This window comes from Canis lupus, chromosome 10 (assembly GCF_048164855.1).
Source record: "Canis lupus baileyi chromosome 10, mCanLup2.hap1, whole genome shotgun sequence".
In the NCBI taxonomy this organism is placed as follows: domain Eukaryota; kingdom Metazoa; phylum Chordata; class Mammalia; order Carnivora; family Canidae; genus Canis; species Canis lupus.
The window spans coordinates 74,632,469-74,655,371 of NC_132847.1; the positions used below are offsets into that span (position 1 = coordinate 74,632,469).

Here is a 22,903-nt window from a genome sequence, read left to right on the forward strand (position 1 = left end):
TCCACCAAGGCCACAGGACGGTGTCTTATTCCCTGCCTTCTTTCAACACTGGATGCTGCCATCAAAAAAGAAAAAAAAAAAGCCATTCTGATGATGCCGTACGTATCGCATTGCTGTGTTTATCTCTGATGGCTAGGGAACCTGAATATTCTAGCTTTTTCTAATAGGTTTGTTGGCCATGTGTGTTTCCCATTCCATTTTCAGCCGGAAGGTCCACCCCAGATCACATTCTGATGGTAGATGATCTTATGACCGTATCTGAGCTTATGTTCCATTAACAGGGAAGGAAAACTCTGCCTCAGACATTTCCCTGTGTGTGTAGTTTTCCTGTTAATACCAATATCCCTTTCTTTATACCGTGTCCGTGCGCGTGCGTGCGCGTGGAAAGAGAGAGATCCGATACACACGTCATCTCTCTTGCGGCATCTGGCTGTCAACAATTCATGCCACCTCCATCTTGCCATTGCCTGAGATGCTTTTTAAAAGTGCTCCTGGTTCCAGAAGTGGCTTTGGTGCATCTATTCCCAAGAAAAGTCACATCTTGGTTCTTGGCTCTGGCCCAGGGCCAGAAAGCAGCTTTCCTACGACTACGGGTCCAGGTCTGAGCAGCATTTGAACTTCCACAACTTAACGGTACAAATAAACACACGAAGCTAAGGTTTCCTGCTGAGGCATTGTGAAGTTAAATTACTATTTTAAGAGGCTATGAAGTTGGCAGCCAGAAAGCCCTGGAAGAGTGGAAGATATTCACGATGCTGACAGATAAAGAAGGAGAGAAAGCAAAATGCAGGTTATTAAGGAGATTTAAGAAGCCTCCCTCCAGTGGCACCGTTTATAACATCTCCTGGAACATGCAAGATAGATGCCTCGCGTGCTGAGGAGCCTTAGAAGACGGGGATTGAGGGCCAGGCCCGCAGAACGGTGCGAGATTTGCAGCGATACACCCGGCCCAAGACGGTGGAGGCAAAGCAGCAATAATCAACCTTGATTTGGGGAGGCCTGCAAGCCGCCGAGGGCCCGACACCGCCTTAGGCGGGCAGGCGGAAGGATGTCAATGCTCAGTGTGGACGGACACCCGTTGGACACCCACCCCACGCTATCACTCATGTGTCTTGGGGCGAATCCTTCCACCTCGAAGCCGCAAGGTCCTCATCTGGAAAATGGGGAGAATGATTATGCTGTTGAGAGTGAGACCGCGGAGCCTGAGCTAAAACACGTTATGAAACGCCAGCCCTTGGTAAAAGAAATGATACAAGTGAGGGATTGGGGAGCCAGCGGGAGGGGGATGATTAGCATGGTTCGCACAGGAGCATGAAGCACGCTGTCAATCATGCTCTCCCGCATGCACCTGCTGAGCAGCCGGCCGCACAGCTGAGAAAACCAGACCCAGAGGTGCAGGGACATGGGCCGTCGGGGGGCTGGGTACTGGAAGCAACCCCGATACAGTTTGATGTCAAACGGGGAAAATGGATATGTGAAAAAGAGAGAAGATTGATCTGGACTCTACGGAAGTGGATTTTCAGCTCCGATGGCTGACGGTCCTGTAGCTGGAACTGGCTTCTGACCCGTAGTAATAGAGACAATTAAACAATCTGCCTCGGTCTTTTGGATTTTATATCCATCCCCCCACACCTGTTCCTATGCTCTCAATCTCACCCCTAAGTGCTGGCACCACGCTGCCGCCTTGGGGGAGGGGGATTGGTGAAAAGCAGGCTCCTGTGCAAGGTGCTGAGAGCCTTGACGCTGGGGAAAACCTCTCCTCTCCTCCTGCGGGCCCGGGCAACATTTAATCTAATGCAACGGGGCGTAGTAATAATAACAAGCGGCCCCAGTGAACGTTCATGCAACATGCACGGTCTGCCAGCCGTTGTCGGAAGCACTGATATCAGCCCATTAAACCCCCAGCACCTCCACCAGGAGTCGGGAGGGCCCTCCATTTTGCAGATTGGAAAACCGGCCCAGGAACGTGAGGTAATCTGGCCAAGGTCACGGAGTAGAGAGTGGCGGAGCCGGCATTCACGCTCCAGCACTAACGCTTTCAAGCCCTACACTTTCACGTCGGCCAGAAATAGCCCAAGTCCCCCACGCATCATGGACTCAGTGTGTGGCCTCGGACAGGTGACATCACTGTGCTGTGCCCCGGTTTCCTCAACTCTAGAACAAGGTCATGCCACTCATGCGTGAGCTTGCTCAGAATAGTCAACAGGCTACCTATAGCAAGGACCTATAAGAAGGACCTATAAGAAGGACCTATAAGAAGGACCTACAACAGGGACCTATAACAGGGACCTATAACAAGGACCTATAACAGGGACCTATAACAAGGACCTATAACAAGGACCTACACCAAGGACCCGGCATAGCACAGAGCATAGAGGACGTGCTGGGCAGCTCCACCTTCCCACCCCAGAAGGGCTTTGTCATCGTGGCAGTTGAGCCATCTCTGACTATTGTGGGTGAAGAACTTTCCAGAATCCCCTCAAACACCACACCATGTTCTGCCTAAATGCCCAATTCCCACCATCAGGAAGGAGAGGAGAGAGCAGGTAATAGTTTCAGGAATCGTTTGTAAGGCTTCACTGGACTCCGAACGATGCTGGCCTGTTCATAAGCATCTAGAATCAAATTCTCTGTGACCCCTCTCAGCCCTCCTCTGCCTCGGCCCTCTCTGGCGATGGCATCTGGTGAGGACGACTTCATCTCAAAGAGTCTCGCCTCCATCATTCGTCTCAGTGGAAAAACCCTATTACCACCCCCTGCCAGGTAATCTATTTTTTGAGCTTTCCCCTACATTCCTAAACACACCAAAGCGCTGATTTTCTTTTTTTAATGGCCCTTCTGCTTTGTGCAGATGTTTTTTAGCGCGCCAGCCAAGATGCTCCGGGGCCCTCCCCCCCCACGTGCCCGTGAACTCAGAGCCCATCAAAATCCACGACAAATGTGGCTTCTCCACCCCCTGCAAGCAAGCTGAACCGTACTCGCCGAAGGCAGATGCCCCTGGCACGGTTCTCAGGAGGCTCTTCCAGGTTAATCCCGGGGCTTCCACGGCCCCCCAGAATCTCACTCCCTCCATGACGTGATGCTCCTTCTCAGGCGGGAGACGCGGGAACCCATGCTCGGAAGCGGCCCTCGGCGGCCACCCTTCGTCTGGGGACCCAGCTGTGACCTCTAACTCAGCTGCTGCACGTTGCCTCCAGGATCCACCCATTCTCCTGGCCCATTTGCAGGACCTCTGAAGGGCTGGGGGGATTCTAGCTGGGCAACCCCTGCGGGCCAGGGTCGGGTTAGCCCTTACACGGGGCTCTAGCTGTTGCGATGGGCCATTACTTGGACGCCTGCCGCTCCAACCTTTGCAGTTTGCACAAAAACCACTGCATTGTGCATTTGTGCATTTGTGGATTGCCTTCCGAATCCACCTCCTCACCGGGGTGCGGTGGGGGCTACGGTCTCTTAGCTGCCCCAGAGGGGCCCAACATCGTGGCAGGCGGCTCTGCACCCTGGGAGAAAAGCTCCCCACACTGGGAACAAGGCTCGTTCAGAATGATCTATCTGGGGCCAGCGGCGGGGCCTGCACCAGGTTTCTACGCCCATGCGCGTCCTCCACTGGGCAGGGACAGGCCGCTCACCCCTCTTAACCTGCTCACACCGGCCTCGTGCAATCCATGCTCCTGAAGGCTACCTGCAATCTCCCAAACACGGTTCCTTTGAGACACGAGATCCCCCTCGCCCTCATGTGAAAAAAAGAAATTAATTTCACTTTTCCTCAGCCTCATTATCTTCTTAATTGTCTTCTTGGCCCCCTCAGTAGCAAAGACTGTCTACGGATTTCTAGGCAGCCTTTTTAGGCTACTGCGTTCCAGGAGGACAGTGGGCTTCACGCTGCCACTTAATCGCTCTGATATTAAGAGGTACAATAGTGTGGGATCCCTGGGTGGCTCAGCGGTTTAGCACCTGCCTTCAGCCCAGGGCATGACCCCAGGGTCCTGGGATCGAGTCCCATATCGGGCTCCCTGCATGGAGCCTGCTTCTCCCTCTGCCCCCCTCTCTCATGAATAAATAAATAAAATCTTAAAAAAAAAAAAAAAGAGGTACAAGAGTGGCACATCTCTCACATGCAGGCACCACATCTTGAGTCAGGCACTGTGCCCTGAGGTGTGACCTCTCTCTGATTTGCTCGTTTTTGAGAAGGTATCTAAATATTATGAGGAAGCATGGCCGTCGTGTGCTCTCTGTCCGCCCTCTTGCAAGAACTCGGTGGTGCAGGATTTCGCTGAGCTGGGGCAAATCCCCTTGGTGGTCTGGTCCTCCTCAGCTAGCAGGAGGCAAGCCCAGAGAGGGGCAGATGTGTCCTTAGGATGGTCCAGATATAGAGCGAGAGGAGCCGGGACGAGAATCGGGTGCCAGGCCCCTACGCTCTCACTGTAAGTAATGGAGAAAGAATGGAGAAGGACAACGAAAAGATAATGTTCTCTGATCTCCAGACCCTACAGTCACTGCCGTCTTCCTCCTCCCCACCACTGCCACCTGCACCGCCCTCTAATCTTTACCTACCTCACACTCTCAGACTTCTGAAATGACAGTTGTCCGTCCACCATGAACGATCATTATGGATTCGCAGGCCTCCTGTTGGATGGCCAGCACCTGGCAGGGTTCCTCGCCGTCTCCACCAAGCCCTTTTGTTCAAGGCCTTTCCCGGACATGATACCCAGTAAATGTTTGCTGATCCAAAATGATTCCAGCCTTCGTTTTATTTTACCAGACTTCAAGTGTCTGCTCCATGTAGTCATTCTCTTTCTCCTTCCTCCTAGCCATTTCCCCCCGTCCAGGTCTTCCCCTCCCTTTAGAGCTGCATGCGCCCAGAGTGTGCAGCACCCAGAGCAGGACTAGAGGTTAAGATGGAAAAACACACTGAAAGGATGGATTAAAAGTGGACAAGATGAGGGGCGCCTGGGTGGCTCAGTAGGTAGGCATCTGACTCTTGGTTTTGGCTCAGGTCAAGATCCCCGGGTCATGGGATGGAGCCCGGGTTCGGGCTCTGTGCTCAACAAGGAGTCTGCTTGAGGTTTTCTCTCTCCCTCTGCCCCTTGCGCCCAACCCTCCCTCACGTGCCCATGTATTGGTGCTCTCTCCAGCTCTCTCTCAAATAAATAAATACATCTTTTTAAAAAAATGTACAAGACAGACATGTGGCCAGGGCACCTGATGCTGAGCTTCTGTCAATCTCCACACTCTTCTCAGCTCAGTCCTCGGGCTGCCCACTCCCCAAGCAGAGACATTTTAAGGGTCGTGGGGAGGAACGGCAGGGGTGCTGGTGTAATTCTAGGCTTTTTATTCCTGCATCTTTTACAAGGCCTTTTGATCTGGCCCCACCTGACTTTCTTATTTCTGTCTCATGACACTCTCCTCATTGGAGAGCTCCAGCCACAGGACTGCTCAGACCTCCTCAGTTTGCACAGGTTTAGTGACTTCTTCTTGGTCATCTCTGCCACACGCTGGCTTCTCCTCCCTGAAGCAGCTCCAAAGCCACGCCCTTGGAGAGGTCTCTCCCTCTCGGCTACCCTATCTACAGTTACATCATCCACATTCCTAATTGTTTGCAGGGCAAACACATTTACTATCACATGAAATTGTTTTGCTCATCTATTTGCTTACCCATTTGTACCCATCTCTCCCCGCAAGACTATGAGCTCCATGAAAAGAGGACCATGGTCACATGACATCTCTGACGTCCAGATTGGATGTTCAGTGGAGTAGCCACTCATCACAGAGAGCTTTGAAATTAAAATTAAGGGCAGCCCCGGTGGCCCAGCGGTTTAGCTCCACCTTCAGCCCAGGGCCTGACCCTGGAGATCCAGGATCGAGTCCCTGCCTTGAGCCTGCTTCTCCCTCTGCTTGTGTCTCTGCCTCTCTCTCTCTCTCTCTCTGTCTGTGTGTCTCTCATGAATAAATAAGTAAATCTTAAAAATAAACAAAGCTATCAATTAAAAAAAGAAATTAAAATTAAAATTGGATTCCATTAAATACTCGGTTCATGGGGGCACCTGGGCAGCTCAGTTGGTTAAGTGTCCCAGGGTCCTGGGAGAGAGTCCTGAGTCAAGTCGGGCCCCTTGCTCAGCAGGGAGTCTGCTTCTCCCTCTCCCTCTCCCTCTGTACTTCCCCCTGTTCAGGCTCCCTCTCCAAGAAACAAATAATTAAAAAAAAATTCAGTTCATCAGTAACACCACCCACATTTCAAGTGCTTAGAGTCACACGGGCTTAGTGGCTACCATACTTATTGCCCAACACAGAGAACATATCCATTATCACAGCAAGGTCTACTTGATAGCATGGGTCTGGAGCAACGCTTGAAAAATAGTCATCACCTAATAAATATTTGTTGAATAAATGGATGAATCAATGCCCCTTTTAATCCTTACTCAACTGTAGGTCGCCCTTCCCCTTTTGTGGTTTCTAAACCCTACAAACGTGATCAACTAGAGGATGCCCAGAGAACGACATTCAGTTTGGCTAGGGGCCCAAACGAACGTTACAGGAGACAGGGTTGTGGCAAGAGGCCCTCCCGGAGGAGAATACTTATGATGATATGATTATGCTTCCACAATAGAGGAAGAACTGATCATTAGAAGAGAATTATATTTGTGTTGTATGATTTCAGAGACTTAAGGACAAAAAGGCAGATTTAGGGACACAGTGAGAAAACATCCCAGCAAAGCTCTCCCTATACAACCTAGGCTGATTTGTGCGATAATGACTTCACCATTGCCAAAAGTACTAAAAATGAGATGGAGTGGATATGTGTTACAGGTATTAAAAAAAAAAAAAAAAGGATACTTGATTCTCAAATAAGGAGAAAGGTCTAGTTATTGAGAAACCTTAAAACGCTGAGATTCTTGATCAAATGGCCCCATGACCCCTTCATAACATCAATTTCAAAGAGTTAATACTATCCCCCGATCTATACTAAAATCCCCTGAACAACCCAATCCTGTTGGTCATCCACGATGGTTACCATTAACTCAGTGGTCTGTCTACCGGAAAAAGCAGAGATGCTGAAACAAGGGGCAGTTAGGTTCCAAGTGTAGCTGTGCTGCCCACGTGACCTTGGGCAAGGGACCTAGCCAGCATGAGGTTCACCTCCTTCTTCTATTGAAAGGGCTGTATCTGTCTCACTGGGTAGGAGGGAAGATTAAATGAGAAGAAAACTAAAGACCCTGGAACGCAGTAGGGCAACGTTCACTTCCAAGGAGGATATAATTTCACCTGCCTGTTTCATCACCGATATGCCTATATTGACGGTATTGGGCAGCACGATTTTGAAGCCATGATCGTATTGCTTTGCATGAACACGAAACAATTATCAAAGGAGGGAGAGTGAGACAGAGAGGGAGAGAGACGACAGCTATGATTGAGACCAGACTCAAACGCAACAGCAAACATACACAGAGCAACTACTATGTGTCAGTCCCCGGGGATTTAAAAAAAATGCTCTTACCAAGACCATATTGAGGAGGGCAAGCGAGGCATATACCCATGGAGCTACAAAATAGGGCAAACACAGACCCAGCTGAAATAGAATCTCAGACAAAATCATATAAGAGGACGGGGAGAGAGAGTGATTTATTCCAAAATAAGATTTGGGGAAGACATCTTGGAAGGGTCAATTGAGCTGGACGTTAAAATACCGGTAGGTTTTTTTTTTTTTTTTTAAAGTAGATGCTGAAGCTGAGAGATAGAGGAAAGATAAAGGTATTCCTTGCAGAAATGGTTAGAGTGGAAAAACGACTGACGGGGATTATCTGGAGAATGACATGAGAAAATTGGTCCTCTTCACATGACCCCCATTTTGTCTTTAATGTGATTACCAGAGGTTCCGTGGCCAATTCATTAATCTTTGAATTTTAGCCAGGGGAACGCAGGGAGAGAAGGGCAGGTTATGTCTAACCCTAGTGGCCTGTTCAGGGGATGCGTACTGGTGACTTCATCTAAGGAACTGGGAGGGAACAGGCTAGAGGATGTGAATCAAAAAATGTCTCCTCACACCACCCAAGGCCCCTTTGGGCAAAGACCCTCCTGAGAAATGGAAGACTTTGTGGTCAATAGCCTAAACTCTTGCAAGCACGACGGCATCTTATTTGGACCGGCCAGGGGAGAGGGTTTCGAAAGTCCCCACCTGTACCACGTCAAATGCGTTCACTGCAGCCTGAGCTGGGCCATGGAAACTCAACGGGGGCCCAACAGCGGATTTGGAATCTCGGAGCTGATTCTCCTTGGTTGAAATGGAGTCACAGCTCCCCCTTCTGGGAGCTCAAGTGCCATCCAGCCTCGGAAAAAGCCTGCGTGGAAAAAGGCTCTACTGCAGATGGGCCTGAAACCCCCATGTTTTTTCCCAGTGCTCGCCGGCACCCCAAAACGAGCATGGAGGAGTCGGGGAGCACTTCTGTGTGGACGTGGTCGGAGCCTGTCCCTCCCGGGGATGTATATGCTCCCTTCCCTGGGGTGATGAGTCCCAGTCTCCGTGTGGGTGATGCCTTTATATAGGGGAACACAATTTGGTGCGGAGGTTGAAATTCCCTTTTGGGGAATATGGCAAGTAGGAAAGGTTTCTAAATCTGTGTGCACATGTGTGTGTGTGAGTGCATGTGTACACGCGTGCTTGGGCATGATCCTGCCACGGCAGTCCGAATACTCGCACGGGGCAAGAGTCTCCTGAATATGAAGGAATTAATTTGCCTGTAGTATTCACGTCGGTAGAAGGGTGTACACTTGGCTCTCTGGAAGGCGACGTGTTCCCTAATAAAGAACTCAGGTACCGTCCGGAGGCTCCGCTGGACTCCATCTACCAGCCACAGTCGGCACCGAGTCCATGCCTACGTGGGATTCGGTGTGTGTGCCCGTGTGTGCGTATCTGTCTGCGTGTCTGTCTGTCTAGCGGGGCAGTGATCAAGGCCCTGGACCCTCTCCCTCCGAGGTCAGGTTTCCAGACAGAGCAGCTCTGAAATGAGAAGTCTGGTGAGGGAAGACAGCGATTGTTTCGGGTGGGAGCATAGCGGTCAGATGGGAATGGGGCCGACGCGCAGTCCCTGGGTGGGGGGGGAGTGGAAAGGACGCTGACCTGGGCGGCGGGCACCGCAGGCCCTAGCCCGAGCACACCACCAACTTGCTGGAGACTGTTAGGGAATTCTCAGCCCCTCTCGGGCCGCAGTCCTGCCTGTCTGCTCTTCAGTATTCCTCCGGCTTCAACTGTCTATGAATTGGAAAAGAGATACAGCGAGAGCAGTTCCGAACATCGGGTCTCCTCCTTTGATGTCACACCCCGCACCCAAAACGAACGAGGGGGCCCTGCCCTGGCCTGAGTTTCTGGAAGCAGATTCCTTGTGGCCCCGTGAAGGCTGCAGCCTGCGGTGTCAGCCTCTGGCCAGAGACTTGTGTGTCTGCAAGTGCCTGCAGGTAGCACCGTCACCCACCCGCCAGGGCAGGTTCTTGCAAACACATGTTTGCTTTTATCTCTCCCAGAAGACACACACACACACACACACACGCACACGCACACGCACATGCACACACGTGCACACACACATATATCATTTTAAAAACACAATTCGATTTCTACTTTTCTTTTCCTCCAAAGGTCTTCCCAGTGGCTATCTGCCAGCCAGGGGAGACAGGAGGCCGTCCCGGCCATCAGCCCTTGCCCACGCCAGCCTCCATGGCTGACGGCAGCTCGGCTGCCTCTTCTTACCTTGGGAAAGTACCAGCTGCCGAGTCGGGAAGCCATGCTAACAGCAGTAAAACTCAGCATTTTTTGCTGAGTAGGGCGAGCCTGTAAGAGGCAGCCGGGAATCAAATCAATGGCTGGCCCCAGAGTCCAAGCCCAGCAGGACCCAGCCGGGGCGGCCAAGGGACTTACCCGGGGAGCCCCGCGGAGGTGGGGAGGGAGGAAGAGGGACTGGACCCAAACCGGCTTCCTTACTGGCATTCCCCGCACGGCCCCCATGCCCTTGGCAGGATTTTGGAGCCAAGCAAGAGATGTCAGGTGCAAATCGACAGCAGTTTAAGTCAATTACCGCCACATTCTGCCCTGAGTTCCCCACCCACAACCCTTCACAGATCGTAGAGGTCTCTCAGCACCGAAACACACGCACGCACACGCACATGCACACACACACATGCACGCACATGCTCTCTGCTCTCCCATTTCCTCCAACTCCAGTGGAGCCATGGGGAGGCACAGTTTAGGGAGAGCTTGTCTTGGGGCTCCCCAAGCCTCTCCGAAATAGGGTCGGGAAGGAGGGATGTCTTAGGGAAGTGCCCCATCCATCTCCTCCCATATTACCGAGAGCTGCCCCCCCCCCCACCATGAGATTTTTTTCTGTGATCCTGTGTAACTACGATGGATGAGCAGGTCCCTGAGGACTCTTCCGGCCTTTCCCTTTGGGGGGGGGGGGTCCATGCAAACTTGCCCAGATCCTCCCCGTAAAGCACCAGGAGCAGGAGGTGTGCTGTTTTGCTCTCCGGCTCACAAGCGGAGAGGTAGGGCAGGCTCTATCCCAGACTTGCCAAGCCCCACAGAAGGAGCCCACCGCTCACTTCCTTCCTCTGTCACCCACTGCCCAGTGACTCCAAATTCCCATCAGAATCCTGGAGCCTGCCCAGTGTGGAATTTAAAGTGACAGCGTGTCATTGCCTCGGGGTCTGGCCATTTCTCTTTTCATATTAACCGGTGAGTCCAAGCGCAGCGGGTCTCCAGCGTTTGGAGGCATCTTCCCTCAAGGGTGCCAATACTGGGGGAAATGGGATGCCCTCCTCATCCCCCCAGGGCTGCCCAGACCCCAGCCCCGAGACCGGGCGCACGGCGGCGGGTTTCCCGGTGGTACGTGATCCTGTGGCGAGGACCCCGTTCCATGGAAGCTGGAGGGACCTCACCGAGAAGACACACGAGCGCGCACATCCAAACACACACGTACGAGCATGCACACGCACATCGCGCCCTAAGTAGGTTAGAGGACCTCCGGGTGCCCCCCCGACACACACAGGCGCGCGCACACGCCGCTGCACACGCAGGCTCACACACTCACACACACTCACACACGCACACGGCGGCACATCAAGTTCCCAGCGCGGCGCACACGTCGGGAGCGCGCGGGGGGCGCACACGCCGCTGCTGGGGCCCGCGTCTGACCCCGGGGGCGCGGGGGGCGCGGCGGGGGCGCCCCAAGGGCGGCGGGGCCGCGGGGCTCGGGCAGGGGCCCCGGGCAGGGGCTGCGCGGCGCCGCCTTACCTGGACTCAGCGCCCGGCCCCGGCGTTGAGCTGCGGGAGGACGCCCGTCATTCGGCTCGCGGGGAACTTGGGAGAGCGCGGCGGCCAGCGCGCATTCCGGGAGCGGCGCGGGGACTGCGGGCGCGCGGGGACCTGGCTCCCGGCAGCCTGGCTCATGCTCAGCCGTCAAGTCCCCTTCGGCGGCCCCGAGCGCGGAGGCAGGGATCCCGGCCCCGGGGGCGGTCGCTCCTCCCCCGGCCTCCCGGCTCCCCGGCTCCCCGGCGCTCGCCCGCCTGCCCCCCGCGCGCGATGGGCTCGCAGCCGTGGGGACCCGGAGCCAGGCGGCGGCGACTGTACCGGGGAGTCCGCGAGCGCCGCGGTGTCGGGGCGGGGAGCCGGGGGCCGGGCTGCGCGGGGGGCGGGGCCTGGCCGGGCGGGCGGCGGGGACTGGGGGAGCGGCGCCGGGCGGGGGCGGGGCGGGGGCGGGGGGCGGAGCGCGCGGCCCGGCCCCGCGGAGGAGGGTTTTGTACAGCTTCAGGCGGAGGAGGACGAGGAGGAGGAGGAGGAGGAGGAGGAGGAGGAGGAGGAGGAGGAGGAAAGGAGAGGGGATGGAGAGGGGCGGGGGGGAGAGGGGATGGAGAGGGGCAGAAGGGGGGAGGAGGGGGAGAGGGGATGGAGAGGGGCAGAAGGGGGAGAGGGGTTGGAGGGGGGGAGAGGGGATGGAGAGGGGCAGAAGGGGGAGAGGCAGAGAGAGAGAGAGGGGATGGAGAGGGGCAGAGGGGGGAGAGGCAGAGGGGGAGAGAGGGGATGGAGAGGGGCAGAGGGGGAGGAGACGGGGAGAGGGGCAGAGAGGGAGAGGGGCAGGGGGCAGAGGGGCAGAGGGAGACAGGAGGTGGAGGGAGGGAGGGGGGAGAGGGAGGAAGAGGGGGACAGGGGGAGACAGGAACAGAGGGGGGAGAGGGGCAGAGGGGAAGAGGGGATGGAGAGGGGGGAGAGAGGGGCAGAGGGGGACGGGGAGGAGACAGGGGCAGGCCCTCTCCGAGGGAGGGAGGGGCGGCTGGGGGGCGCCAGGCCGAGCCCCTGGGGAGCCTCTGGGCCTGCAGACAGGGTGGCGCTGCCCCGGGGACGTGTGCACAAACCCCGCAGCGAGCTGCCCCCCAGGGCGCGGGCGCCGGAGCCGGAGCCTTCCTGGGTACGCGGGTGCCAGGGCGTCTGTGCGCCTCTGCGAGTGTGGTGTTGTCTGGGGAGGTGCCTGTGTGGGTCCGTGTGTATCCGGGGGCCTCTCTGAGTCTTTAAGACTGTTTGTTTCCCTGTACGTGGAGGCATGAGCCCACGTAACCTCCCGGAATTAAGCAAGTGCCTCTCTGCGTGGGCAGGATGCAGGAGAGAAGCTGATGGGACGCAAAGTTCCCTCTATAGCACCAGAGGCAGAGAAGGGGTGAGGGTACCGGCCGGGGGGTGGGGGTGGGGGGTGGCTAGGGCATTAATGCACAGAATCCAAGACTCCGAATTAGGCCCGAGGCGCAGGCTCTGGGTGCTGACCTGGGGGCCTCTCCCTACAAAGAAGGCCAGCGCACGATCTGAATTCTCACGCAGGACACATTCTGTGTGTTCGCTTACTTTGCTGCTGCTGCTGCTGCTTCTAATAAAAAAAAAAAAAAAATCAGCAATGAAGACTGCTAGTCCCTGGAAGCTTAGGCCAGGGTAGGTAACATCAGTGAAGCTGCCAGATGGAGGACTAAGGGAAAGGTGATGAAAAAAACAATGTAAAGGAACCCAGGTTCCGTAAAAGGGTCAGCTCTAGAGGGGTCACAATCTCATCCGTGATCTTGGCCAGATTACTGACCTCTTAAACCTCAATTTCCCATCTGTGTAATAGAATGATATACTCCCCCTAGCTAGCTAGCTAGCATGGTTGGCGTAAGATTTAAATGAGTTAATTTATATAAAAGCGCTGGGAATACTCCCTGACACCTAGGGAAGGCCCATGTTAACTGTATTCTCATTGTTCTTGTTATTCACGTTATGATTATTCAGGGGGTCATAGTAAAGAGACCTGATAACTTGGGGGAGGGGGGCTAGAAGAGTCTAGGCGCTCCCGAATTGATTAGAAAAGTCTTGAAACAAAATGGAAAAGAAATTATTGAGTGAGGGATGGAGAACTTGGGGGGGGGGATTAATTGACAAGGAGGGAAGGAAAAAAAAGAGAGGAGGAGAGTGTGCTAATCAGAATGAGTCTCGGCAGTGCAGGACTGAGAACTTGGGGTGGGGGGCAGAGAAAAGGGGAGCAGTAGGGTGTGCAAATCTGCGTTGGCTCCTCCTGCACTTTGGTCCGAAGGACGTGCGGTCAGCACCACGGACAGCGCCCCAGCCCCTGGGACTGGGACCAAGGGAGCGCTTTCCTCCTGGTGGAAACTTCTCCCTTTCTGCTTGGACAATTTTCCCCCCCCTTAGGCTTCTGGCCTTGGTTCAGATCCTGGACACTGGTCCCCGAGACAGTTCTGTCTTTGATTCAAAGCACAAAGGAAAACCCTCACAACACACACCTCACTTCCCATCCATTTCAGCACGAAGCTTCAGGTTGCTGTGCCCTGTCCCTTCCTCCCTGCTCTCATCTCATTCTCTCCTCTTCTTCTCTCTCTACCCCAGCCCTTCTTTTATTCTTTCCTCCCTTTCCCTCTGTTCCTCCATCATTCTCCAGCTCAGATATGCCTCCTTGAGTGAGACGAGGCAACAGCAGCCCTGCTGGGAATGCAGTTCTGAAATCAGTCTGAAACAACCTCGTTAGGCAGCTTCCGAGGACGACCAAAGTACAGACCGATTCCTCATAGCTCTTCTCTCTTAATCAATTTCCCGAAATGGGTTGCGGTCCTGATGCCTTAGAAAGAGGGGACGTAACACTCTGGAACATTTTCCTATCTTCCTCTCCTTTGCTCCACATAGTCAATATTTCCTTCAGGAAGCATAGAACCTCCCACCCCCACCCCAGTTCCAACCCCTATTAGACAGAAAGAAAAAGAATTTTTGACTTTCCCCATGCACTAGACATTTCATTTGGATCTTCCCTAAATTATCTCTTATAATTCTCAAAATGCTGTGAGGTATGAGCTAGGTAACATGACCCCATTTTTACATCATAGGAAATTGGAGCTTGAAAACTCTAAGCAGCATGTCAAGGTATTGCTAGCTAGTAGGTGATGGAGTCAGGGATTCCACACCCAAATTTAGGTCTTTACTTTGTCCACCGGAAGTAATGGGAGAAGCCTCGGGGTGACTGGAAGAGCTTAGAATTTAATGGGGTCACCACATTTTATGCCTAAATATCAACTTAAGTGGCTGAGACCATTGCATCCTCTCTACCAATGGAGTATTTATCAACTCTTGTCCCTGGAGAAGGAGGGAAATGCCTTGCATGGGCAGATTTAAAACTCACCCGAGCCTTATGATTTCTGGGTTTTGAATAAAACTCCAACCTTTCCAGGTCTTAGTTCATTTGCATTTGGCTATGTTTAGCTTCCCTGTTTCTATGAAGAAAGGCTAAGAGAGCCATTTTTAAAAGTCTCCAAAGACTTCCTGGTCATCAGAAAAGTTCTCAGTGCAAAGCATTCCTAATGACTTATGGAGAAAGCAATCGGAACCATATGGATAACATTTCTACAGAAATACACACGGGTGGGAAAAGGTTTAGAGGCCAAAAATATATTTCTTTTTTTTTCTTCTTTGCCAAAGAAAGAACATTTAAGGCAGCTTGAGATATGTGAGAAATGTCTTGTTCTTTCTTTGGGGTGGGTGTTGGTGAGCAGCTGTTTGCTATTTCCACTAAATTTACCAAGGGCTTGCATGGGGGAAGAGATGCCAAAGGATGAGGGTAGACTTAAGGAAGAACTTCCCGACTGTAGATCTTGGGTGATACTAGAATGGAACCTTTTCTTAAGGACGTGTACTGTGACAGTGCGATGGTTCCTTTTGAGTCTTCCCGACATGATGATTTGACAAGCTTTGGATCATGCTTTTAGAGTTGTTAGAACCTCACAATTACTGCAGACCCTCTCTCTTATGGAACGTATACTTAGAAAAACACCCACAAAATTTTGCATTGAATTTCATAGAACTCCTTCTTGCCTGTCTGTTTCATAAATGTCTGTACATGGACCCCAACTTTAGAGCCTCTAGGGTAGGTAACTTCTCTGGTCTCCGGCCTGACCTTAGATTTTATAGGTTGCTCCACTTGGGTTTGAGCTTGAGAAGTTGGAATGGGGAAACCAACAGGGAAACCAAAAAGTAGGCAAACAGCCTTTTTCTAGAAATAGACAAGAAATATAGATAAATGTTCAGTGATGAAATGGGGGTTTCACTTCCCCCTCCTTAAATAAAGATAAGATTTAAACCTATTTGTGCAGGACTCTGAGCCACCTGCCGCTGCCTCAAAAGCTTAAGTTTACTACTTCTGTCAAACCTCAAAGGAGTTAAAATCCCTTAATCTGGGGTACTTTGGGTTAGAACCGACTGAACAACTGCAGAAAGAGCCCACGTTTGCTAAGTGCCTACTGAAGGTGAGGTTGTGTACAAGATTCAGAAAGGAATATATTTTCTGGCCTCCGTTTTCTAGGAGTCTGACGACCATTGCCAACCCGTACTTATCCCTAAATATTCGCAATGCTCCAGAGACTGTAGCTGGCACATGCAGAGTCTACGGGAAATGCCACAAGAGCTAAGAGGAGAGAAAATTTGCCTCTGTATGAGGTATAATATTTTGCACCTATCAAGAGCTATTTTTACTTTGTTTTAAAAGCAGTTGCATTAATAAGAACTAATATTTATTGAGTGATTACTATGTATGAGCAACATTTAGGCCTTCCACGTCTCTCATCTAGGTTTTTATGAGCATCTCCTAATTGAATAAAAATGCCATATGTCATTTAGTATTCTCTCTCTCTCTCTCTCTCTCTCTCTCTTTCTCTCTCCAGCAACCCTTCACTTCTGTATGACTGAATCTGGCCCATTCTTAAACATTTAGTTTACATGTCGTATCCTCTACCAATTCAATTAGGGTAAAACAAATTTTATCACGAACTGTACAGGGCTGTGCGTGATCTTTCTCCCTAATATAGTGTCTCCCCCTTCACTCCGACCACACTGACTCCCTTCCAATTACTAGAGTTGACAGTGTTTCTTTAATGCCCCTAGGACTTCGTGCTAGCTGTTGCCTCTACCAGAAGCCACTTCCCATCACTGGCCAGGCTCTGCTTGCTCTGTATCAGGGTAAATGTCACTTCCCTGACCTTAGACCAAGGCAGGTCCCCTGCTACCAGCTCTCTCACAGATCTTAATGTGTCCTTCATAACATGTATAATCATTGTGATTGAAGTTATTGGTGGTATTTGTTTAATATATGTTTTCCTGAGCTAGGATGAAAAATTATAGGCACAAAAGATATCTTCAGGATGAGATCTTGGTATATAACAATTTGGTGAACATGTATTAGCCATTCGCTCTGTCCCAGGGACCGCTCTGTGTGCTTCACAGACGTTATTTATTTTAATCCTTCAAACAATCTTGATATCAGTACTATTGTTATGATTATTATTCCCATTTTCAGGTGAGGACAACTGAGACGGTTCAACAAATTGCCCAACGTCACATACCGGAGCCAGCATTCAAACTCAAGCCACACTGCTACAGACTCCAAGCCCATAGTCACTGTGACACCTAGTCCTTTACGTGGGAGGAGACCATCCTACACGTTTATTGAGTAAATAGGAGTCCAGGAGTTCTTCATAAGCCCTTCAATCTTTAACTATATCAATACTCTTTACTCTCTGCCTTTGATGCTTATTTGCACATGTGAACCTTGATCTTAGTGTCCCCGTCTATTGACTATGTTCTTTTGGTAAACACACTGATATTCTGGAGCCTTGCATTACCTACTAATACCTTGACACTCTTGGTCTCCTGGTCATCCAATAGGATCCCCCAACCATTAGAAACCAGGTATGAGCACATACAAACTGTTTTTGCTAGGCACACCTCTCTTTCTCTCTCTCTGTCTCTTCCCTCCCTCTCATGTTTCCAAAGTTCTGGCTTCCTTAGGCCTCAGCTCGCCTAGACTATTTCCCTGGTGGCATACGATTTCTAAAAAGGACTTTACAAAAGGTGTCCAGAAAAATACTATCCTATTGGCTCAGGCTCAAGGAATATCCCTATTGCAAATTTCAATATTCTACTTAAATTAATAATTCAGCATATGTAAGCCCTTTTGAAATCTCATATGGTTTCTCCCTTGTTTTACTTTGTTATTCGGAGCCTTATATTTTTGCAATGACTGAATGATGCAGTAGGCATGGCAGGTAGCCCCACTTCCTAGAGGAAGACAATAGGGTCGACTGAGTATGACTTGCAGGTGGGTAACACCTTGCAGTGACAGACCCATGACTTTAGCCCAGGTATTCAAAATGATGGAGGTTGGTTACCGGTTCTCTGTTTCTCTGTTGAACATGATTCTGGTGGTTTCATGACAAATCTATTCCACTCTATTCTCTCTTGGCACGAACGTCCCTCTTCCTGGTAGGCTTGCCCTACCCCCGCTCTCACTCTCTGCCACATTCCACTAGGGGGAGCCCTGCATAGGCTATTGGTAGCTTTTGCCAGCCTCACATCCATGTTCCTCTTCTGATAACAGCCCCTTTATTTTTCTTTGGGAAACCAGCCTTCTGCGTTTCTCAATTCATTTGATTTGAAAGGTGCTGATTTTACCCCCTAGCTCTAGGGCACATGATCAAAGCTGATGGGTGTTGACTCAGAGTGGTACAATGAATCAGCTCCAGAACATTTACTAGAACCAAGATGAAAAAGGACTCCTAAGAGCAAAATAATAATAACGTGCATACCTATCCGGAGGAATTCAAGCCTGGAGTTCTGGCAATTACCTTTGCCATCAAAGAAAAAAAAAATTACCTTTGCCATCACAATGAGGAGAACCAACTGAGAAGAGGACAAGAAGAAGGAACACCTACCTACAAAATAGATCCAGAGATGCCCGAAGTCACGGACGGATGGTCGACCCTGTGAACCAATAACATTCCGTGCGATTTAAGCCAGTTTGATTAGAGTTTTTGTCACTTGCTACCAAGTGTATCCTGACTAATGTAGCATCATAAATCAACATGATTGAGTTTCAAATGCAGAACTTTGAAATATTTGATTTACAGGGACCAAAGTAGAGAGATGAACTTGGAGCCAGATGAGTAGCCATTAATCCAGTTCTGTCTCTAATAAGCCCTGTATCCCAGACAGAGTAAGTCTATTTGTCCTTCAGAGTCATGCGTTCTCAATGCACGTGGTAAGCAGAATTCTAGGCTGACCCTCAGTGACCCTTGTGTTTGTATAATCCCCTCTCTTTTCAGTGTGGGGAGAACCTGTGAATATGATGAGTCATTGCTTTGGTGATTATGTAATACTATGTGGCAGAGAACAGCGGATGGTCTCTAGGAACTGTAAATAGTCCCCACCTGAAAGCTAGCGAGAAAACAGGGATGTGGGTGGGTCCTGCGACTATGGGGAAATGGACTCTGCCTACAACCTGTGCACTTAGAAGAGGACGTCAAGCTCTAGGTAACAATCACTGACCCCTTGACTGCAATCTCACCGGACCCTGAGTGAAGAATCCCGTCACTCCACGCCTGGAATTCTGACCTACAGAAACAGTGAAACAATAAATACGTGTTTTTTTAAGCCACTACATTCATGGAAATTTGTTGCCCAGCAATAGAACAATAACATAGTCTGTACATTAGGCACTTAGATCAAATTCATAGTCCTCCCTTTCAGCTCTGGTGTTGCTTGATCAGGTGGTGCTAAGCCCCTGGGAATTGCTATCCTGCATCTCCAGCCCTGAGAGCCTACCTCATGTCCATTCATAAATACCTCCCAGCCTAGAGAATGAGAAATCTCTCCCCCTCAGCTTGCAAAGCTAATCCATTGAGTGACTTCTATATAAAGCCTTGCTCTGTTGATATATAATTTCAAAGTTAATTCCATCTGGATAACTATGATTATTGGGGTTGGGAGATGTGAAAATGAGTTTGCATCGGCCCCACAGCTTGCTCTCAGTAAGATGGTCTTCTGATCTGGCGACATAATGCTTTTCTGAGGTGTGAATAGACACTAATCTTTTTCATGTTGGTGAGCATAGTGGTTATGAGAAACAGACTTCAAAGCCAAACAGACTTTGAGCCTGGACCCGGCATCAGCATATCTGGGCAAGACACACAGTTAGCCTTACCAAGAAACGTACACGCATATAAAATTAACCCCTGCAAATCTCAATGTCCTCATTTGGCAAATGAAAATCGAATAACTTATCCAGACTTTTTTTTTTTGTTTTTTGTTTTTTTTTTTATTGAGCACCTTCTCTGAACCAGACATCTGGTCTATAGCAGTGAATAGACCATTCCCCTCGGGAAGAGAGTCTCATTAGGAAGTAACATTTATCCCAATAAGGTTGTTGTAATGATTAAATGAGATAAGCATTTATCATGAAGATTGACATCCAGTAAGCCTCAATCGATGAGTGCCATGCTTAGAAGTGTTATACCTCCAAACAGGAATTACATAATTATTAATAACAGCATTTATTGAGTGCTTACTTCAGGCATGGATTTCTGTAATGACTTTCCAGGTAGTAACCCATATAATCTTCACAGAAATCCCAATAGGTAGATGTTATGATTATCGTCTTCAATGAGAAAAGAGCTAGTAGGCACCAAACTAATATTTGAATTCATATAGTTGAGCTCATAATTCAAGGTACTTAACCATGATTTCCTACCACCTCTAAGTAGAGGTCTTTCAAGGAAAAGGGATAACACAAGGCATTTTTTTTTATATTTGTCCTTTTAAACAGTGAAACCTTCCCCAGACCCCAATCCATGTGTGTCCTCCACACCATGAGTACCCCATACATGACATATTCTGACTAAGTTACATTTCTGATTGGGTTAAACAGAAAGGATACCCGTTGTAATGCTATTTCTCTTTGTTGTTTTTACCTGCCACTAGTTTTATACTTATACAGCACAAGAAAGTTTGCTAAGTACTTCACAAATATTGCAAAATTTAATAAATTATGTAAACTGGGGCACCTGAGTGGCTCAGTCAGTTAAGCGTCTGCCTCCAGCTCGGGTCATGATCCCAGAGTCCTGGGTTCGAGTCCCACATCAGGCTCCTTGCTCAGCAGAGAGTCTACTTCCCCCTCTCTTCTGTCCTTCCCCCTGCTTGTGCGCATTCTCTCTCTCTCTCAAATAAATAAATAAAAATCTTTAAAAATAAATTAAGTAAATTAAAATAAACTTCACAAAGAGCTGTGACTCAGAGTTATCTTGTAGGTTATCTATGGCAACAGAATCCTGGCTGATACATTGCTCTGATCTTTTGTAGATGAAGAAACGGAGGATCTGAGAGGTGGAACGGTTTGCTTACAAATACACCGTAGTGAGAACTGAAGTTTGGCTTGGAACCCAGGCCTGTAAATCTGTGTTCTTAATTGCTGTGCTCTTCTGTGCTCAGTCATGCTGGGTTACACTTTTGCAAAACTGCAACACAGAGACTGGATCCTCCTCCACTTGAGTCCAAAGAGATATCAAAGTGGCAAATCAATGCATTTTCCCCCCAGGGTCAGGGTCTCTGTCTTTGAGAAGGTATGGTTGGTTATTTTATATATAACATAAATGCATCTTTTTGTTACCGTTCATAATTGCTTTCTATTGCAATTAGCTTGAGGTTAGCTGATTAATCTGTATTTTGTTTCAAACCACCAGATATTCTTAGACTGTCAATATCTCTTGGTGTCTCCTCCTTGTTACCTCTTGTTCATCTCTTGCCTGGGGCAGCCATTGCTAATTGATCATGAAACCTTCTCCCACAATGCCCCAAAACACTTTTTAGCACAGCCCTCTAGGCAACAACTACCAATCAGTTAGATTTGTCATGAGAGATGAAACCTACGTGTCAGCTCTGTGTTGCTCTCTTCCCGAGACAGGTGAAGGCCCTCTATAGATGTTAGAGATAAAAGCATGCCTGTCTGATGGCAAGATCAAATAGAAAGAATTACCTAAATTGTGAATCAAGAATACCTTTACCTTTCCCCTCTGAAGGTCAAGCACTGCTCAACTTTTATCATTCTTGGTGTTTTATTACAGATGTCAGCACAGAAAATTGTTTACGCAGCCTGGGTCCCTGCTGCTGCTTCCGAAAAATACAATATTTATGGAATCCAGAAATTCACAGATATCAAACCCTCTTTCCTTGCTATGTGGGCACCACTGGCTTTACCAGGGACGGGTATCCCAAGAAACAAATTAATGCCTGTTTGATTAAACAATAAGAAGGTAAACAAAGCCATGGTTAATGAATTTAGTCATTGTTTTCCTCTGCTAGGACATTTGCCTGTGTTAGATCTCGCTGATAATAACACTGTTAAATAATCAGACCATGATATAACCAAGCTATATACTTTTCCATGCTAATCATCTTGCAGGATCGCTACACACTCCAGGGGGTTCCAACAGATTCAGATGGGCTTTGAATGGGAGTAGTTAATCAAACTCGCTGTATCAATTAGCACTCCCTTGCTTATAAATGACAAGAAACTCATATGAAACTGGCTGAAGCAAAGAAAGAAATTTGTTGGTTCATGAAACTGAAAATAAAGCAGATGTAGAACTGACTTTGAGTTGGTCTCCATGTCCTCAGGACTCATCCTGCTCCTCTCAGTTCTTTCTCCCTTTGGGTTGGCTAAACGCTGGGGCAGACTTGACCTACACAGAGCTGGAAGACGAAAGCCAACGGCTCCCCAAAGTCCCAGCCAAGTTCTGAGATCGTGTCCCCCTGGCTGGGAAAGGGCTGTGTTCCCACTGTGGAATCTCCATCACGGTCCCCTGATGCTCCAAATCCAGGACGTGACTCTGTATCATCTCAACCACATGGATTAAGGGAGAAAAGGTGGCTCTTTCAGGGCTCCCGGGGGGCTCAGTGGTTGAGCATCTTCCTTTGGCTCAGTGCATGATCCCCGGGGTCCTGGGATCAAGTCCTGCATCGGGCTCCCCGCAGGGAGCCTGCTCTTCCCTCTGCCTGTATCTCTGCCTCTCTCTGTGTTTCTCGTGAATAAATAAATAAAATATTTTTAAAAAGTGGTTCTTTCAAAGAAAACTGGGGTGCTGTTATTGGAAATACAGAGAAGACAATAAACATCCAGATAGCCAACCCAATCAACCTTAGTCATATCTGGGCATTAGCTTTTCTTAGGAAAACACACACACACACACACACACACACACACACACACACGTAATTTTAAATTTTAGGTAATTTTTAAAACTTTCACATGGAAAACACTGGGCATGCTCAGTATGTTCACCTTCAACATTGGTGTTCCAGAAACTTCTTAGAACCTTCATTTTCACCTTCCACATGCAGATAATATTTTCCTTACATTTTCCTCAGGGTTGTTTGAGAATCCCAAAATACCTTATCAGAGAGAGTTGGCTAATACTGCTGAACCGTACACATTTTACAACTCAGTGATCACAGTTAATTTTGAAATATTTTAATGATGTTATTAAACATCACCAAATATAGTAAAAATTGATT

At 49.5% G+C, this 22,903-nt stretch overlaps 1 protein-coding gene and 1 long non-coding RNA gene across 3 annotated transcripts in view; one reads left to right on the plus strand and one right to left on the minus strand.

The window, feature by feature from the left end:
- The window catches only part of BRINP1 (BMP/retinoic acid inducible neural specific 1), a 167,199-nt gene extending 155,611 nt beyond the window's left edge, over nt 1-11,588 (minus strand). For both annotated transcript variants that reach the window (XM_072842553.1, XM_072842552.1), the window contains exon 1: nt 11,279-11,588. The gene's annotated coding sequence lies outside the window, so the exon portion shown is untranslated. The remainder of the gene's footprint in view (nt 1-11,278) is intronic.
- On the plus strand, nt 10,323-22,408 carry LOC140641952 (uncharacterized). Its single transcript, XR_012038546.1, has 3 exons — nt 10,323-10,720; nt 20,693-20,952; nt 21,454-22,408. It is a non-coding gene; the product is annotated as an uncharacterized lncRNA (long non-coding RNA).
- The last annotated feature ends 495 nt before the right edge of the window (nt 22,409-22,903 follow it).